We start from the raw sequence: 7,866 nt of genomic DNA on the forward strand, positions 1-7,866 counted from the left end.
GAGAATTCCCAAGTGACATAGTTTGCCGTAGAAAATAACACCATGGACTATCTCAAGGATTTATTTACTACGCCGACGAATGGCGCACCAAGACTTATTACAACCAGGTCACGCACGAGTGATGACCAAAGAGACGCAACAAGCGACAAAATCACGCTACAAGGAAGGTAAGGCGAAAATGAGACGTTCACTGTGGATAAAATCGAGAGTAAAGATCATCCACGCCGAGGAAGCGGCGCGCCGAAGGCCGCGAGAATGCGCCGGACTTCGCGTACCGTCACGCGGAAGGCCCTAGCGAGGACGGGGACGGGCAACGGCGGCGAGGCCGTAAAGAGGGCGGTGGCGATGGACTGCGTGCCCGGGAGCTGGCTATTGAAAGCGGCTATGGCGGAGGCAGGAGTATTTCCAGTGTTCCTCTGAAAGTGGACGAGGCCGCGGGGAAAGACGAAGACCTCGCCCTGCTTGATCGTTCTTGAGACGAGCACGTTGGCCGTGGTGATGAAGCCCACTTCGAGCTGGCCCGCGAGCACGAAGATAATCTCCGTGGCGCGCGGGTGCGTGTGAGGCGGGTTCAGCCCGCCGGGGGCGTAGTCAGGCCGGGCATGGAGAGCACGTTTGCGGAAGTGACTGCGGCGCCCTCGGTGTTGTTGTTGGGGTTCCCCGGAAGGACCAGCCGAGCCGAGAAGAAGTCCGCGTCCGTGAACTGGGCCCTGCAGGGGAACCCGTTCACCCTCACCGCTGCGCATTTTCATGCACGCGGTTGTCGTCAGTACTACAAGTCTGTTCCTCGGAGAAATGAATATATACATGTATACAGATGTATATAATCATAGAGAGAGAGAGAGAGAGATGACAAGAAAGAGAAAGAAAGAGAGAGAGATGACAAGAAAGAGAGAGAGCAAGAGAGAGAGAGAGAAAATGCAAGAAAGAGAGAGAGAAAAAGAGAGAGAGAGCAACACAGAGAGAGAGACAACAGAGAGGACGGAGAGGGAGAGAGAGAGCAAGACAGAGAGAGAGAGAGACGACAGAGAGAGAGAGCAAGACAGAGATAGAGAGGGAGAGCAAGACAGAAAGGGAGAGAGAGAGCAAGACAGAGATAGAGAGGGAGAGCAAGACAGAGACAAAAAGAAAGCAAGACAGAGATAAAGAGGGAGAGCAAGACAGAGACAAAGAGAGAGCAAGACAGAGATAGAGAGGGAGAGCAAGACAGAGACAAAGAGAGAGCAAGACAGAGATAGAGAGGGAGAGCAAGACAGAGACAAAGAGAGAGCAAGACAGAGATAGAGAGGGAGAGCAAGACAGAGACAAAGAGAGAGCAAGACAGAGATAGAGAGGGAGAGCAAGACAGAGACAAAGAGAGAGCATGACAGAGAGAGAGATTTTCAGAGCAGCTTACCTGCGTTTAGATCCGCCACGCAGACGTCCTGGAGCATGTCGGGGTCACTGGCCCATACGCCGGCTGCGAACGCAAGGAGTGCAAGCAGAGCTTCTACGCACGATGTAGCCTTCATGGCTGCTCGGTACAGATAGAGGAAAAAGAAAAGAAAAGAAGAGTGGGTTGGATTGGCAAGCCGTGAGCTGAATTATCTGTAGGCGCCGGATTTAAATAGAGGAAAAGATGCTTGACTGTTTCAAGAAAAGGTTTTTTTGACTGGTTCGTTATCGTGTGGGTTTCTTTGTTACCACGCTTTGACTTCTGCGGTTACTTGACGAATTATCACGCCTTTCTTAAACTAACTTCTTGCCAAATAAATAGTTATTTAGTTGGTAAAAAGCCCGTCAAACACGATAGTTGTGTTTCATGGAAAATTACTCAACGAATATGGACTGATTCCGTCAACCGCGCGTACAACGTGCAAGTATCGTTGGGTTTGACGAGTAAAAACTAAAATTGAAAAGGAAATTACTTGGAGCTGCGCACATGATGATGGCAAGACTTGTTCTCAATTCATTGGTGAACGCTGCTATCTTCTCGGTTGAATATTGTTGCCATCGAACCTTTCTCGACGAAGATAACCTTTCCGATAAGCAAGACAAGGACTCTGTGCTAATTCAATCCGGTCGTTATAAACAGCTCCAACGGCTACATTATAATGGCTAGAACTTTACTTCGTACGTCACAACAACATATAAATATGACCGAAACTCATGGAAACAAGTTAAGCTTTTCAAATTAGAAAACTGTCGTTCGGAGTAATTATTCCTGGTGTCCTTCTATCTTTTCTCTCTTCTTCCGTCTACGGTCTTCCTCCCTTCTACTGAAGAACATCTCTCCGAGGAGATTCAACACTATGTTGCACTGGATCCGGGGCATTTTCACATTCCAGCAAATAAAATTTTTGGCAATCAAGCAGACTATTGGCCGCCAAGTAATCATCCGTTAAGGATCTAGTAAAGGATAATTAAAGCCAAGAGATCCACATTTACAATCAAATTAACAGGGACCATAGGTAGCCATTTTACAAGGCCAAAAGGTTATCTGGTACTCTCTAAAGGAGGTTTTTACATGTGAGATAAACAAAGAGCACGAGAGAGGGGGAAGAAAGAAGGATTTCCCCACAGCCATTCGGTTCATCCGTTAAGGATCTAGTAACAGGGACCATAGGTAGCCATTTTACAACCAAAAGGTAATCTGGTACTCTCTAAAGGAGGTTTTTACATGTGAGATAAACAAAGAGTACGAGAGAGGGGGAAGAAAGAAGGATTTCCCCACAGCCATTCGGTTCATCCAGCGACAGTCTGCCGCAAAGAGCATATCATGTTACAACATTGTATGGAAAGAAATAGAGAGAAGACAGAGTGATGTAACACGACAGGTAGGGGACCGAGTGGCGCGTGTTACACTACAAAGAGAGGTATACGAGATGATATGCAAACGTGGATAGATGATGCAGACGAGTTAAAAATTAATGAGAAGATAGGACAGAAAATCCACTGACTTAAGGTGTGATGGCACATACGACCATGCACTTGCACCTGCTGTGCGCACGGCCGTCTGCCCATGCCTGTCGTGTGCACGTCCGCTCGCCCGCGCTCGCCCGCGCTCGCCGCACGCATGGCCGCCCGCTCTCACCTGCCACACGCATGACCACCGGCCGCGCCCGCACATCGAGCGCCACCTACTTCCCGCTCTGCCACCACCTGGCACCGCTAGCACCGTCGCACGCCGCTTGGCCATCACGTGCAGCTGCCTACCCCAAGTCGCTCATGCAGCCACTCGTCGCCACGCCTACCGTTTAGGTTTCGGGGTGCTGCACCAAAGCCCGGAAGAGGTGACGCCCCCCCTTGACCCCTAACTGACCACTCAGTTTGATCCGTGACACCCTGTCAAAGTGCACGCCACTCGCACCCCCCCCCCTTTGGTGTTATATTCTTCCCTCTTTGGTGTTGGTGTCTCTCATCCAGTGTTTCTCGTCTGTTTTTCCATTGCGGTCGGACTTAGTTGAATAGGTTTGAATCTTCTTGTGATCAACCATTTGAGGCATTGGATTTGGAGCTTTGTTTTCACTGCAATTGTTGTAAGCTAGTCCTCCCGCCCTCGATCGAAGAAAGGGGATGCACCATCAACATTTTTACTGGATTTAAACATTCAAAATCAATTGTGTAGATTTGTGGTCTGTTTTATCCATCCCTAGTTGAGTTAGCCTATCCTACCCTTATCAGTCCTAGCCATCCTGCATCAAATTGGTATCAGAGCCTAACCTATGTCTGCCTACCTTCCCTACATTCTTAGACATCATCCATTATCATTTCATCTTGCACGCATTTGCGTTTAGGCAACCCCGTCGTTGCCATGACTGATCCTTCCCTAGATAACCGTGAGGCTCCTATTCCTATCCGAGAGTCATCACTACCTGCTCCACCATCCTGATAACGTGGGGATGTAGATTGTGTGTTAGAGTTTGTCCAGAATGGTTTTTGTGACATGAACACACATTTAACCAACATGGATAACCTTCTAGCCTACTCCATTGATGCGGTTAGTGAACAAACTCGTCAATTAGAAACTCGGAGTCGTGATAGGAATCGTTGTGACGGCAATTATCCTTATCCATCAGAGCTTAGATCTCGAGGGCACGTTATGAATCATCTGAGTATGATGATCTGTATCTTCACGAGAGTAGATGCGGAGGTCGTGATTGGAATTTCCCTGAGCGTGACGATCTGCATCTACCCGATGACAGAACTCCAGGTCGTGAAAGGAATCGTCCTCCTGGTGATGATCCCTATCCGCCTGAGAATAGAACCCCAGGTCGTGATAGGAATTGTCCTATTTGTGATGATACTTATCTGCTTGAGATAGAACCCTAGACCATGATAAGAATCGTCCTCTTCGTGACGATCCCTATCAACCTGATGATAGACCTCCAGGTCGTGATAGGAATCATCCACCTCGGAATATTCCCTACCCACATGAGGATAGACGCGAGGTGGGAATGGGAATCATCTTGAACGAGATGATACCTATCCACCTGAGGATAGAGTAAAAATTTGAGATCATCATCGTCCAGATCATGACAATCGATGGCAGCAGATCCAAAAGAGCGTCAAGATCAATATTCCATACTATGAGGGATCTAGAGACCCTAAGGAGCACCTTGATTGGGAGTAAAAATTAAATAGCTATTTCAAATGGTATGATATGCTTGAGTGGCAAAAGGTCCAATATGTTGAGATTAGATTGGGTAGTCAAGCAAAATGCTTTTGGGAAAATCTTGAATTTTCCATTTATAACCGACGAGATGAAACTATAGAGACCTGGCCACAAATGAAGGATACACATCGTGAGAAATATGTTCCTGTTGCCTATTTGGATAATCTCCTAGATCAATGGCACAAGTTACAACAGGGAAGATGCTTAGTGTTCAAATATATCACCCAATTTGAGGAATTTTACATGAGGTGTAGGGTAGAGGAAAATCCTCGAGTGGTTATTTCCCATTTTTGGACCGGCCTTAATCCCTACCTTGAAACAGAATTGCTCGTTGGAAAGGCTGCTACACTTGAGCAAGCCTATCAAATAGTAGACGATCTAGAACTTTGCCAAACAATTTATAACAACCCTGTCGTTAGTGGTCGTCCCTCTCTAAGCAATCGAGTATACCCTTCTTATCCTAATAGATCATCTTCCCGCAATCCAAATCTTGCTCTTCCCGCACCTGCACCCCCACCGAATTGTTCCTCCGTTGATCAACATGCTCCTGCTCCTACACCTCAATCATCCACCCTGTTGCCTACCAACTGTCTTCCCTCTTCCTCACTCGACTCTACTGCAAAAGCCCCCACTCATCCCACTCCAGGTGCAGGTTGGCCCGTCCGACATGACATGCTTAAAATGCCCTGGATGCGACCATAGGGCATTCCAGTGTCCATCTAGAGCATTGCACATTGGAAATGAATCTTCTGAACTCGAACCTACCATTGATGATCAACCAATTGACGAGGAAGACTATAGGGTGGAAAGTTATGTAGTAGATGAATTTGTGAATGATGATGGTTTAGTGAGTTTTATTGGTATCACTGATTCCCCACCATCCATTCCTCGATGTGATCCATCTACTTCAGCTAAGGGTATCATTCACTGCACCCTCACCCAACCTTTTACCGATTATTCTGCATCAAGGACATCTATATTTTATACTTACATTAAGACTGGTGATAAGATGTGCAAGACAATCATTTATAGTGGTAATTGTATCAACGCTGTATCCGATGCCATGACTTTACATTTGGGATCACCTCTGATTGATCACCCTCACCCCTTATTATATCTCATGTATCGATGCTACATTGATCCTTGTGAAGAATCAATGTCTCATTCCCCTCAAAGTACAATCATACGAGGAAAAGGTTTTGTGTCATGTGTTACCTATGAAGGTTAGAAGCATTATCTTAGGTCACCCTTGGCTTTATGATAACGATGTGCATAATTATGGTAGGATTAACACTTGCTCTTTCATTTATAATGTCAAGAAAATTGCATGGCATCCTTATACCCAAACTCCTAAGATTCCTACACCCGAAATCTACATCATTAGGTTTATGTCTTCTCAACGGGCGTCAATTTCAAAAGGAATGAGATAGTGAACTTTCTGTCTGTCTAGCCATGATTCCTGCTTGTTCTACAAACAATTCCACTCCACCACCACCAGATATTTATGAATTATTAGCTGAATTTCAGTGCATTTTACCTGAGGATCTACCCAATGCCCTTTAACCTATGTGCGATATTCAGAATGCTATTGATTTAATTCCCGGCTAATCCTTGCAAATTCTCCCTCACTATCTTATGGATCCCTCACAGTATAAGGAGCTTCATCGGCAAGTTCAAGAACTGTTAGACAAGGGATTCATTTAGGAAAGCCTTAATCCTTGTGCTGTCCTTGCACTTTTAGCTCCCAAAAAGGATGGGAGTTGACGCATGTGTAGTGATAGTAGAGCTATTAATAATATCACTATTACGTACAGATTTCCAATCCCTCGCATTGATGATATGTTTGATAGGATGGCTGGTTTGGTGATTTTTTTGAAAATTGATATAAAGAGTGGTTATCATCAATTCAGAATCCGTCTTGGAGATGAATGGAAAACTGCTTGTAAAATTAAGGATGGCTCATATGAGTGGAAGGTCATGCGTTTTGGATTATCGAGTGCTTCTAGTATTTTTCAATGACTAATGAACCATGTCCTTAGACCATGCATTGGAGATTTTTTTGTGGTCTACTGAAACTTTGATGATATACTCATTTATAGCAAATCTAGGGGTGATCATATCCATCACCTACACCTAGTATGTGAAGTTTTAAAGGCCGAACAATTATATGCTCATCCTAATAAATATTCATTCCTCGTTGATCATGTCTCATTCCTTGGATTTAACTTATGTGCACAAGGCATTTTAGTAGACCCTGCAAAATAGAAGCCATAACCCAATGGCCTACTCCTAGAAGTGTCCATGATATCCATAGTTTCCATGGTTTAGCTGCCTTCTATCATCGCTTCATTTTTAACTTTAGTACTATTATGGCACCCATTCTAGACATGGTCGATGGGTTGAGTACATCCATTCATATACCTTTGTCCTACAACATAGAAGAGGAATCGAGAATCGAGTTGCATATGCATTGAGTAGGCAAACCCACCTGGTAACTGTTATGAATATTGTGGTGATCAGTTTTGAACAACTAAAAGAGTCTTATGTAGATTGCCCTGATTTTTCTTCTAGCATCCAATCCTTAGAGAAAGTTCCCACTCCTAAGACCAAAGATTATGTTCTTGAAAATAGATTCCTTTTTAACGATCTTAGATTTTATCTTGTTTCGGAAATACACGCTGGAGGCTTAAGCGGTCCCTTTGGCTGAGATAAAACTATCGTATCGGTTGAAAATCAATTCTTTTGGCCTTCATTCAAATGAAATGTGGCAAATATTGTATCTCAATGTCGAGTGTGTGCATTAGCCAAATAGGTGAAACAAAATACGGATCTCTATACGCCTCTCCCTATCCCTCAATAGACCGTGGGATGACATGAGCATCTAATTTGTTTTGGGGCTTCACTACACTCTTAAGCATCATGATTCTGTGATGGTTCTCATATATCATTTTTCTGTAATGGGACATTTCATTCCATGCTCCAGAACTTCTGACGCTTCTTGTGGTGTTCAACTCAATTTTAACGAAGTTGTCCGTCTCCATGGTCTTCCAAAGAGTATAGTATCTGATAGAGATGTACGCTTCACTAGTTATTTTGGAAAAGGCTTTGGAATCTTTTAGGGACTAAACTCAAGTTTTCCACTGCTTTCCATCCACAAACCAATAGTCAAACTGAGGTTATCAATAGCAGTCTAGGCAATCTTTTACGATCTT

The 7,866-nt window shown here is 44.7% G+C and overlaps 1 pseudogene across 1 annotated transcript; it reads right to left on the reverse strand.

Moving 5' to 3' along the window:
* Positions 1–32: 32 nt before the first annotated feature.
* Positions 33–1,694, reverse strand: LOC144706534 (germin-like protein 1-1; annotated as a pseudogene). The gene is made up of 2 exons (XR_013582276.1): positions 1,397–1,694; positions 33–738 (listed from the first exon to the last, which is right to left on the reverse strand). The product of XR_013582276.1 is annotated as a germin-like protein 1-1 (transcript).
* Positions 1,695–7,866: the final 6,172 nt, after the last annotated feature.

Source organism: Wolffia australiana, chromosome 8 (assembly GCF_029677425.1).
Source record: "Wolffia australiana isolate 7733 chromosome 8, ASM2967742v1".
NCBI lineage: Eukaryota > Viridiplantae > Streptophyta > Magnoliopsida > Alismatales > Araceae > Wolffia > Wolffia australiana.